Source organism: Cardiocondyla obscurior, linkage group LG08 (genome assembly GCF_019399895.1).
Source record: "Cardiocondyla obscurior isolate alpha-2009 linkage group LG08, Cobs3.1, whole genome shotgun sequence".
Classification (NCBI taxonomy): domain Eukaryota; kingdom Metazoa; phylum Arthropoda; class Insecta; order Hymenoptera; family Formicidae; genus Cardiocondyla; species Cardiocondyla obscurior.
Window position 1 is genome coordinate 532,505 of NC_091871.1, and position 12,185 is coordinate 544,689.

Genomic DNA, 12,185 nt, shown 5'->3' on the forward strand with positions numbered 1-12,185 from the left:
TTTGTCAATATGGAATGATACACCCTGTATACAGGGTGTCCCAAAGTCACGTAGACAAACTTTGGAACTAAGTAGATCTCGTTATTTTAAGACGAAAAGTCCTTTACCATTTTTTATTCCGAGTAATATTAAGCGAGATAATAATTATTGAAAATTAGGTCTTTTGGGCGGATCAAAACACAAAAACTGAAAAGTCCTCATAACGTGCGTTGCACATTATTTTGAAAGTGGTTCTCATAATGTACGAAAATTCTTGAAGATATTACGAGGTCCGGTCCACATAATGTACGGTATTTATTGAAATATTATGAGGACTGTCCTCATAATATCGTTTGGTCTACATAATATACAGTGGTTTAATGAAATTGTCCTCATAATATACCTCTCACATATATATAATTATGTATAAATTATACAAAATATATATATATAATATATATATATATATATATATATATATATATATATATATATATATATATATATGTATATTATATATATTTTGTATATATATATATATATAATATATTTGCTGTATAGAATTATAAACTGTTAAAAAATTACATATATACATTGCATATTTTTACATTTTTATTTTTTTTAATATGTGTGTACAATATATTTTAATTTAATTTAATTTGAATTATATTGTTTAATTAATTTTTATTATAGTGTTTTTAATTATACATTGGAACATGAGAAGATTTTCAATTGTGGAGTTTGAGGACGGGATTCAACTTATTCCTACGTTATGGATATTCAATGAAAATAAAAAATGTTATTGGCCATGTTACACAAAACAAGAAAAAATTAACCAAGCCATTTTTAATGAAGAACGTCCAGAAGATGATAAATGGAAATCGTATAATGTTATAAGAATTTTTGGTACAGCAGGTACGTATATATTGTTTTTAAATTTATAACTTAAATATTTAGTTATTTTTATATTTTTATTCTTACATTTTTTAGATACGTATTCAAACAGCATGAGAAAATTAAAACTGGCAGAACAAATATCGAATATAGAGTCCGGGAATGACGACACCGATAAAAAAATGTCTAGACGTAAGCGGGCGAAAAAGAGATTTAATTACGAGGAGGATGATTCCGAAAATGAAACTACGACTGAAAAGGAAGATTCTGAAGAGGTCGAAAATTCTGTAGAAGTTAGCACTCAAAAAATTTCTAAAAAAAACAATAATAAAATTCCGCCATTGAACACATTACCAACTAATAAGAAAAAAAAAGATATCTGATGATGAACTTCTAAACTCATCTTTATATAATTTTAATAAATATACGCAAGAAAGAAGAAAGGAGGAGGGCTCTGCAGCCAGTAGCATGCAATCCAATATATCATATTTGAAAAAATCATCTCCATCATCATGTAAAAGAGGTAAATATTTATTTTCTACGTTTTTTAAATGTTTTACTTTGTTTAAAATATGAGTTGCATTGGTCAAAGTCGGTATTTTTTAACATAAAAATTATATATTATTGTGAAGATCTACTTATATACTTTTCTATTTATATAAAAAAAGTAAAATTTTTTGTTTAGATTTTCAAACAGAAATCCTTCGCAAACTAAATATTATAATTCATAAAGTACAAATGGTGGATAAAAGGATAGAGATACATGAAGAACAATGTCGTTTAAGTCTTGACAGACGTGAAGATGATATTCAAGATGAAGAATTGGGATTGCCTTTGCGCGATGAAATAGCATTGAATGTTCTAGAATCTAAATTAAAAAACAAAGATTTTTTTGAAAGCATGGCATGTTATTTTTTTATTTTATTTAAACATTTTTTAATATTATATTTAGAAATATATAATATTGTTTATTTTATATTATAGGTATCTACATTCAAAGGTTTGAGAGGAGTTGATATGCATTCTTGCATAGTAAATTTATTTAAAAAATTTATATCGAATTCCTTAGCGGAAATGTATAGCTTGGCTGGAGCAAAGAAGAAAAAGGCGTTCTAAAATTTGGAATTGTATAGAATCATACTTAGTAAGTGTTATATTACAAAATTTTAAGTTTTTACTTCTCGATTACAAATTAGCATGTCATTTTAGTATTAATATATATCTTACTTTTTTGTAACAGAAACTGTTCGCGTTCATCATAAAGACGTAACCGAAGCAGAAATTGCTAAAGTGGTAGCAAAATGGCTAGTACAAGCCTAGGCTCGTCGCGAGAGACGGTATGTACATTATATATAATTAATATATAATAACAATTATTATTTTATATTTTATTAACACGTAATTTGTTTACAGAAAATCTCAGACTATTGATGACATCCCATAGAAAAATAAAGCGGCTTTATAATATTAAGAATATTTTTTATAGATTAGAAATTATATACTTAACAAATAAAACATAAGAAATAAGGTAAACTAAATAAAGAACTGCGATTCTATAAAATTATAATTATAAGAAAATATTAAAGTATTAATATAATTAAATACAATATATTGTTTATATTTAGTACAAATATAGTAAAATATTCTGTTAAACTCACCTCCTATTAAGAACCGGTTGTTCTAATTTCTTAGCAGATTTATTTTTTTGGTAAATATGTGCTTATCTTTATCTACTTACAATACATATACAGGGTGTCCCAGACATAACGAAGGATACTGGAAGGATAGATAGAATTGATTGAGACAAGTAGAAAAGTCCCGTACCATTTTGCAAAATTCTCAACCGTTATTGAGAAAAAAATTAAAATGTATAAATTGTATAGGCGTAAGAGCGACAAGGTTACTGCGTGTGAGTAAGCGCGACAGGCGACGACGCCATTCCTAGCCATTCGCCTGTCGCGCTCACTCGCCCGCAGCTTCCTTGTCGCTCTTGCGCTAGACAAATTAAATTTTTTTGTGTTGTAACGGATATAGTGAATTTTTCAATTTTTCTTTTTATCTTACTCATATAACTTTCAAATTTGAAAGCACTAAAATTATCAATTTTTCCAAATATTAATAAGTCATCACAAAGATGCAAAAAATTGTGCACGTTATATGTAATATATTCATCCCTGTATAACTTTTTGTACTTTTCAATAAAATATTGAATTAAGGATTTTGTATATACATTTAACCTGATACATTCTGATAAACATAAAATTCTTATAGCGATATGTAAACATAAAAAATGATTAAATTGAATTTTTGGCAATATTGCATTCAATACAACAGGACCAGTATAATAAAAGGAATTGTCTAAATTCTGTGGCTTTCCAATGTTTCACATCTTCTATTGCTCTTGGTAGGCGACAAAACTCCTCAAAAATAAATTTTCAAAAAATTTTCAAATTTTTTGATAATAATTGTATGTTGTAAGTTTTTAATTTTAATCGATTATTTTTTTTTTTTCCCCGTCTAAAACAATATTAGAGTTTTCATAACACCAAGGCATACCAAGTGCATGTAGTCGAGTGGGACGTTAGTAACCAAACCAATTCCTATCTTTTTTAAAGGAGTAGAACCTTTATGATGTTCTTCTTGCAAATGTAATGCAAAACTTTCATTAGTTCTTAATGTAACATCGATTTCAGGAAATGTCATTTTGCCTCTTAGAAATTTACCTTTTTGAATACATTTATTGCAACTGAAATATCCTGTATGAGATTTTATAGACAAAGCAAATGCTGTGGCAGGTGCATCACAAATAATTTTTGTTTAAGTATTATTTTTGTTTAAAACATTTTTATTAATATTTATGCCATTAAAATTTGGATTATTAGAAGAAGAGTGCTGTATTTTATCAATATGTAATAGGTAATGTCCTTTGGTCTTAAAAAAATATTCATTATTAACAATCCTACGAAAATGTCTTTTTGTAACCTTTGATATGTCTTTTTTTTTCTGGTATCTAAAATATAAACCAAATATAAATTATCAGTATTGCCTAATAAAAATAATAATTTTGTATATGGGTTTTATCATATTCTATCTTAAAATGATGTAAAAGAAAGTATAGTAGGTTTAATAAACGTTTTATAAAGTAAACATTATTTTATGTGATAATAAAAAAAATACGTTTAAAAAACGATTATGAAACATATTATTAGATATGTTTTTAATGGTATTAACCATTAAAAATGTTCAACGTGAAACGTTTATAAATAATAAAATATTTACAAAACAAACTGTGTTACTATATAGAGTGTAACCGATTTTTAGGGTTAGGATCACTCATACAATTTTCATAATTTTAATATACATATAATAGTATATGAGTTAAAAGATATATATATAAAATATAAAAAGTTTTAGTATATAAAAGTAGTACATACCTTACTTGACGACTGATTATTTTCACGTGAATTCATTGTTTTACAATCACAAATAAAACGTATATATACAAAAAAATATAGAAAAAAAAAAAAAGTTGAACTCAGTCTTACTGTACCATTACTTTCATGACACGTCCGTAACTTCATTAACAAACAACTGAAAATTGGTGATTTGAGAAGGACACAAGATATATTCGATGCACGTGGACGCTTTGTAATCCTCGAACGTCCTCGAACTTGCTCGGATTGGACTGTTTCGTTCGTACAACGTACAATTAGTGCAAGCACGTGGTGCACTGGTACATCACAAAATGATAATAGGCACGTATTTCAAAATTTATATATTATTTATAAATTTTGCAAAAACCAATAAATTTACATGTACGTTTTTTAAATAAAATTTACATAATATTAAGGCTTATAATAAGTGTTATAAATAAAACACTTCATATATGTATAATAATAACTTAATTATATTGAAAACTTTTAGAACATATAATATCATAAATTATATGTATATATCTTTTAAATGTTTCAAAATTATGTTTCGCAAATACTTATAAAATAATAGTAAAATAAATGTATCAAAATTAACAAATTATAGAACACAACCTTGAAATGTTTATAAGATGTATAAACTGTGACATTGCTATAGAAACATTTATTATATAAACAATTTTGAAATGTTTCAATAGTAATGTTTATAAATCATGTTATAAACATGCAAACAGAATGTGTCATTGGAAACTTATATAAAACAATTTGAAACATTACATTGATATCTCATATTAAGTGGGTACATTGTAGACTGGGCTTTATATATTCGTTACAACAGCAAATTAACTGAAGCGAAAAATAAGTTCCTGGAATGTTGGATAAAAAACGTTGTATAAACGTTATTTTTGGAATAAAAATTTGTAACGTTTCCCTAATATTTTGTGCAAGTTTTATAAACATCGCAAAAACGTTGTAAATGCGACGTCGCACTTATTAAGGTTTTTTAAACGTTCGAAACATGTTTACACGTGCAACGTCGCATATGTAAGCTAATTGATTAGGGACATTTCTGGTTTCTGAAACGTTACCAAAAAGTTAATGCAACCAAAAGTAAAATGTCGCACGTATATATCACAATGTTACAAAAACGTTTTTTGCAACAGAATATTGTTTAGAGGGTAGAGAAATCTTAATAAGGTATTTTTGAAAATTACACATAAAAAACGTATGACAAAATTATACTTAAATTACTATTATACCTATATTTCTTAATCAAACGTATTTTTATTTTAAATTTACAGAAAATTTTGGTACAGAATCTGAAAGTTTGTTAAATCTAAATAAAAGTTTATCACATATATTCGACCACAATTATCGCAAGTCGATGCAGTTGTAAAAAAATACTAAGTATTATATTAAAACAGCTTAAAGAGCAGTAAACTAAATTTGATTTTGGCTCTCAGCATTTATATGTGCGTATACTGTAATAAAATATATTTATTTTTGTTACAAATGACGAATACATATAAAAAAGAATATACAAAATCTTGGAAGACGAAACACATGAGGAACAAATAGACGAAATCACGGAAGACGTGATACATAACAAAGAAATACATTTAATCCTGAAAGATGACTACTGTTATTTGATTGATACTCGCGAGACAGAAGATTTTCCTTTTCATCCTGTAGACTGAAATGCAAAGAAAATTTAAAGTACATCAAAAAACAATTTTTCAGACACATGCACAGTATGCCTCACTGACAAAAGCACACATGCTTTCGTGTCTTGTGGTCAGTTGCCTTTCATGTATCGAAAATTTAAAAGATAATCGTTGTCCCATATGCAACGTATCATACGAAACTTATACGAGGATTAGAAGACCCTAGCTAAGACATGACGGCATTTTCAGCACTGGTCTCCAAACTTACTTTCAAAGGATTTACGCTCTAAATCGTGAGAAACTAGCCTATCATATTAGATTATTCTTTTGAAGTTTTGATACAATTACTCACATTTATTACGGCGTAGAGCTTAAATCCTTTTTCGGCAAAGTTGTAGACCAAGGCTTATATACAAAAATTTTATATTTAAGAAATTAAACCTCGGAGTGTGTTACTCTTTGTACGTTTAGACATTGTCTCGCTATTTGAATTTGGAAAACGTACGTGATATTGATCAAACGCTAATGTGTCTTGACTCTATGTTAATGGTTTTACCGTTAAAATTACTTTTGTTTCTGTTCGTCGATTATAAATGCGTACATTGTATATAAATGTTATTTTGTTTCAGTGATTTTAAAGTACGCTTCATCATAGCGTTGTCCTACAGCATGCAGCGACTCTTAATTACGATTTTTAGTTTTATTATCTACTGAATATTTGTACATGCAGTTGCGGTGCATAGGTTGTAAAACGGATTAATTCACATAGCGTCGTATACGCATTTTGTACTGTGATACGTAGATTTAGACACTGTCTTACTATTTGAACTTGAAGAACGTACGTGATATTGATCGAACACTAATGTGTCTTGACTCTATGTTAATGGTTTTACCGTTAAAATTACTTTTATTTCTCTTTGTCGATTATAAATGCGTACAATGTATATAAATGTTATTTCGTTTCGGTGATTTTAAAATACGCTTCGTCATAGCGTTGTCGTACAGCATGCAGCGACTCTGGTCATTTGTTGAAAGCTTTTTGGTCACATATTTTTTTTTATTATATCTGTAATAAAGACGCATTAATTTTATGTAAAATTTTAAATTAAAGCGTCTGCTATACAAGATTGAGACTAATTATCATTATAATATGCATAACCACCTATAACTCTTTAATTATTATCGTTTTTCTTCTTTTATTCTGCTGACTGTGTTTCACATAAACCGCCATCCATAAGAAATATGCTAATATAAATTTTGTTTCATTATTTTATTTCTTTTCCTTGTACATTTCACTCTGTTATATATATTATAACCTAAAATAAAATTATCTGCACATAACATAACGATTGTACATATAGGAAAGTGGAATACAATATCTTAATTATTAAACTGCAAAAAATATATTCTTTATTAATTCACTTAAAGCCGTCAAATTAAATTTGTTTCTTATTATACATATAGAACAAGCGATAACTAGGGGCACAATGGGCAATAGCACTGTGGGCATTCGAACGGTGGACTTTTGAACGGTGGGCATTCGAACGGTGAATAATTGAACGATGGGCATTTGAACGGTGGGCAATTGCACGATGGGCATTCGAACGGTGGGCAATTGAACGGTGGGCAATCGAACGGTGGGCAATTGTACGGTGGGCATTTGAACGGTGAGTAATTGAACGGTAGGCAATTGAACGGTGGGCATTTGAACGGTGGGCAATTAAACAGTGGGCATTTGAACTGTGGACATCTTTTTGTTTCCAAAATATCATTGTCCAACTTTCGGTGTCCAATCGCTCTGTGTCTATTGGAACTGTGTCCAATCGCACTATGTGCAATTGTTACGTGTTCAATCGCACTGGGTCTATTCGAACTATGTCCATCTGCACCGCTACCGATTATTTTATAAACAGCGATTTTTCATGAATTTCTGTTTTAGAAAATATCGTTTATATTATCGTACATATTTGAACTAAAAAACTTTTATGATCAACTTGAAATAATAAATTAAAAATTTTTTAGTTCCGAGAAAGTTTGTTACTAGTTGCTACCGTCGCCATCTTAAAAATTCAAGGTTCGTATTGGCACATACATAAGAAAATGGACTAATCAGCTTTTTATGCATATGTTTATGCAGCTCATGTATTTCGTGTGTGATAACCTTTAGTTAATTTTGAACAAATCACAGAGCCTTATTGATGGTGCTGTGGTGCAACTTGTACACTGAAAGGTAGATATGGCATTGGCTACGACGAGCGGCGACGGCGACTGGCGTACGTAACTTTCCCCTCTCTCGGTCATAGAGTACGGGGAAAGTAGTAGTAGAACGCGTTCTTTTCCTTTTAGTTCTCGACGATCGGCCCTTCGTGGAACATCTACGGCACCTGCGCGCGCGCTTTGTGTGAGATTCGACGCGCAGCACGCCAAGATCACGTACGCTAGCCGTCGTTGCTGGTCGCAGCACCACGAGGCACGAACGCCATTCTTGACGGTAAGTGTACGAACGGTCGTAGGGATACAGATTAGATTTTACTTTGGTTTTTTTAGAAATTAAATTCACCGTTTGTAATATTGTAACTTTTATTACGTAATCAAAAAATGCCCTTAATTAAAAAATAATTATTAATTACAGTGATAACAAATCTTCACGATCCACACGTGGTCTTGGCCGAATCGACGCCGCCCGGAGTTGAGCGCCACTATCTCAGGAAAAAGAAAAAGAGAATTCATACGTGGTGCTGTGGTGCAACTTGTCCGAACGGTCGTAGAAATACAGGTTAGATGTTACTTTATTCTACTCTCTATAAAAAATTGGTGTGTTACGCATGAATTAGCTTTTTAATTGTTGTCGTTTAAACCCGTGCTAATTGGTTCTCTGTCGGTTGGCTCGCTTCGTGTTATCGGAGATATAACTTACTTCACACTTTGAGGTGTTAATATGGACTTGATCGTCGTTTTTTTTAATAATTTGTATTTAATCATTTAAATCACAACTGTCGTGATTTAAAAAACGTGATTTAAAAGGATCAAAATTGAAAAAGGGAAAAAGTAAAAAAGCGGTGGAGAAAGACAGGAAAAAAAAAGATAATAAAAAAGACAGGAAAAAAAAAAGCATAATAAAAAATGGTAAAAACAATTTATTTAAAAACGTCGAAAATTGCGCGTATGATTGCTGCCATTTATTTTGTTTTCGTGATTATTATATTACAAAGCCCGCTTCTCTTCATTTTATGCAACACACATTTTCTCTAAATTAATGCACCGTTGCAGATTACATGTAACTAGATTTTACTATTATTCCAAACAAGTAGGAGCAGTGGATATCAAATAGAAAATATAATTTACGTTCTGAATCAAATTCACGATATTCATAGTAAATACAGATATATTTTGCAATATTTTTAAAATATAGAAATTTTATATAATTTTTTTTTTTTAGAAACATACAGGAAATCTATTTTATTAAAATACTTAATTTTGACATTTAATAATATCACAGAACATCAACATATTTTACATGAAACTTTATGGCTTGTTTTTAATACATTTTTACGGTGCTTGCGAAATGTTCTGCGCATTTTTCAATTAGCCTTTTTTTTCCATCTCAACGTTTCCGTTTTTAGATGCGTTTGCTGTTAGACGTGATGTAGGCGGTCGGGAAACAAAACGTTGCTTATTCTGAGAATAACAAACGGAGACAATAGACGTCGTTTAAATTTCTCGACGGTCGTTAGAAGTCGTCAGTTCGTTGCGATATTAACACTTAATCCGCCTGCAGCCGCGGAATGACAAATTGTATCATAAATTCAAGGGAAAGTGAACGAAGTAAATTAAGTTAATTTTAAATTTAGTTTTATTGTGTTACTTTATCCCCTCTGTAGATTCAATTAATTAAATCTTTAACCCGAAGCAACGTACAAGTTTTTACATAATCTCCTACAATTACGAGTGGTATCATAAGTTTTATTTTTTAAAAACATGATACAGTTAAAACAAACGTGCATGAAAAAAAATATATTGTAATTTGTAGAAATAAAATTCTCTCGGCAAAATTGAAGCAGAGACAAGGTTCTCTTATTATTTGAGACTTATCATTTTCCTATTTTTTTTGTTTTTTAAAAATTAACGAGATTTTATAAAAATTCGTTAAGAAAAGAGAGATTTGGCTGATGTGGACTTAGTTTCTATCGGATTTAGGGAATTTTCGCCCGTAATCAGAATATTCGTGTCTGGAGATGCATTAATCTGCAGGAGAGAGTTTGCCCGCGATGCGGACTTCGTGTACCAGGGTGTATTCTTTAACGTGGACAAGCGTGGCGCTTCGCAGAATTTAGTTACCGGACGCAGGCCTATCCTCTTCGCGGCTATATCGAGGTGGACGGATACGTTGCAGCGCGATGTTGACAGAACTCCGGGAGTAACGTATGAGACAGTTTTCTGTTTACTCGGGCATATACGTTTCGCGCGATAATGTTGCGGACGCGGCGCGAAAATGGTATGGTCAACAATGACCATGCTAATTCCGGCGGCGTTATACACGCGACAAACAATTGCGCTCAGGTCGAACAAGCTTGATTGATCCTTTGCAACGAACAATATGCTGTCCATTAACGATTTTCCTTGAACTGGCGCCGTATTTCGTGACGCAGAACTGCGCGAGTAAAAATATACACCTTCGCAAACGAGAAAAGTTCTCCGGCGAACGTGTTCGTAAATAGTATGTACCCAGCAAACACAGATATGTAACTATAACATTACTGTAATAAAATGTAATATAACAAATAATATAACGTGTGTGTTACATGTAACATTCACGTTAGTTGTAATTTCCCACTCATTAAATATTGCAGTTATATAACTGAAATATAACATGTAACTAAAATGTTATAAAGCTGTTACAAATTAACCTAATTGTTATGTAGCAGTTATGTAAGTCAATGAAATGTTATATAACGGAAATATAATTTTACTATATTGTTATATAACTTATTAAAATAACTATATTACATTTATATTATTGTATTTTATAATAGTTATGTTACAATATAATTCTAAATAATATTCTGGGGTTATTATACGTACCTCAGTGAGACAGGCGAGTAGCTAAAAATGGTGCCATCGCCTGTCGCACTCACTCACGCGTAGCTTCCTTGTCGCTTTTGCGCTAGATAAATTAATTTTTTTCTCAATAACGATTGAAAATTTTCCAAAATGGTATAGAACTTTTCTATTCGTCTTGACAAGCCCTACCTATTACTGCAATTACGATACTTTACTATGGGACACTCTGTAAAAATCATATTATAGATATATTTTTTTAATTAACTAAATATTTAAACTTATTTTTCATTATTTTTATTGACATCAAATTACAGATTTTGAAATTATCTCTTTCCTTTCCATGAACACTTCATGGCACATTCATTTGTAAACATATTTTTCAAAATTTGTTGAATATTTTCTCTTGGGTTGTTTCCTCCAATTTTAAATAAAAATTGTTTCTGAAAAATACTTTTTTTTTTTTTACACTTATTGTACAGGGTGTCTGATGTAGGAGAATAAAAGCAAACTAAGACGAAAAGTTGTGTATCATTTTTAAATTCTCAATTGTTATAGTTATTATTTTAAATATCTAGTAAGATCTATGTAGAATATAAGTAAGTAAGAGCTTATTCGCTTAAATATTTAAAATAATAACTCGATAATGTTACGTCAAAAGTATTATAGATTTATTAATTGGTTATTTGAAGAAAATCCTCAGGATAGATATTCGTGGGTAAGGTAAGGAATTTATAAAATTATAAATAAGGTAAGGAAAATATAATTATATATTTATAAAATTCTATTATAATATATCTTATAATAATTCTATAATTATAAAATTCAGTTTTTCAGACTTAGATTGAGCGTGTAGTTGGTTCTTTTTTAGAGAAAGGAGGTAAATCCTTAATCTCTGAGATAGAACCGACCGTGGTTATTCGCATAAACAGGATATAAGGGTTGTATTTAAATGATTAACTCAGAATTTTATAACAAAAATATAACAAAATTTAATATTAATTGACTGTTACGTCAAGAAGGTTAATTTTATTTAATTAATTAATTGGAAGGAATCCTCGGGAATGGACTTTGACGGTAAGGTAGGAAAGTGACGTACTACCGAATTTACGTAAGATTCGAGATTCGAATCTTCACAATTTTACGCGCAGATTATTTA

At 29.9% G+C, this 12,185-nt stretch overlaps 1 pseudogene; it reads left to right on the forward strand.

The window, feature by feature from the left end:
* The first annotated feature begins 498 nt into the window (after positions 1–498).
* On the forward strand, positions 499–2,317 carry LOC139104795 (uncharacterized; annotated as a pseudogene).
* Positions 2,318–12,185: the final 9,868 nt, after the last annotated feature.